The sequence below is a fragment of the Nannospalax galili genome, unplaced genomic scaffold (assembly GCF_000622305.1).
Source record: "Nannospalax galili isolate Female #2095 unplaced genomic scaffold, S.galili_v1.0 scaffold284, whole genome shotgun sequence".
Lineage (NCBI taxonomy): Eukaryota > Metazoa > Chordata > Mammalia > Rodentia > Spalacidae > Nannospalax > Nannospalax galili.
In genome coordinates, this window is record NW_008354281.1 from 2,954,389 (window position 1) to 2,955,487 (window position 1,099).

Consider the following 1,099-nt stretch of genomic DNA (forward strand, 5'->3'; position numbering starts at 1 on the left):
GGAGGATTGCTAGGTAGAGATAGGATTCAGGACTCTCAGGCAGTCGGGGAAGGAGGCTGGTCTCAGGATTCCAGAGCAAGCAGGGAAGGAAGATGGTCTCAGGAATCCAGGTTGGGGGTAGGGACAGCCAGGGATGAGGGCCTGTCTCAGGCATGCAAAGGCAAGGTGGGGGAAGGGAACTGACTTTGAGGACTCTTGGGGACCAGGCCAAGGTATTGGGTTGGTCAGGGCACAAAAGATTAGGAAGCAGTGTCAGGGGTTCTGGGCCAAGTGGGCCGTCCAGAGGTGCCTACTCTAGGAGGAGAGACAGGGTGGGGGAGCTGCGAGGGTGAACCTCTGCTGTCTTTTTGAATTGGCATTATAATTTTAAAAATGTATACAGTAAGAAATATAGTAAGAAGGAGGCAAAAATTGCTTTAAATCTGGGGGAAGGCCACTCACCTGTTTCTCTAGTATCATAGGATAAAATCTTGTGATCACATTGTCTCTGACACTTCAGGAAGCAGTGGAGAGTCTGGGCCAAGAAGGTAGTCCAGTGGTCTGCAGTGCCTAGAGAAGAAATGGGCCAGTGCCCATGCTAGGAGGAGAAATAGGGTAGGGGAGCTGAGAGGGTCAATGAGGCTGTGGGACTCAAGGTGTTGTGCCCAGAGAACGGATCCCCAAGAATTACCATGGATTCCAGCAGTGCCAAGAGAAGAAATGGGCCAGTGACCATGCTAGGAGGAGAAATAGGGTAGGGGAGATGAGAGAGGGTCAATGAGGCTGTGGGAGTCAAGGTGTTGTGCCCAGAGAACGGATCCCCAAGAATTACCATGGATTCCAGAGAGCATGCAAGAACAAAGTCTTTATTTAGGCTTAAGCTCGGACTCTCAGACCAAACTAAAATTGATCTATGGGTCTATTTTTGTGCCAGTACCATATTGTTTTTATGACTATAGCTCTGTAGTACAGCTTAAAATCTGGTATAGTAATCCCCCCAGCATTGCTCTTAGTTCTCAGGGTTGTTTTGGCTATCCGGGGTCTCTTGTGCTTCCATATGAATCTTAGGATAGATTTTTCCAAATCTGTGAAAAATGTCATGGGGATTTTGATTGGCATT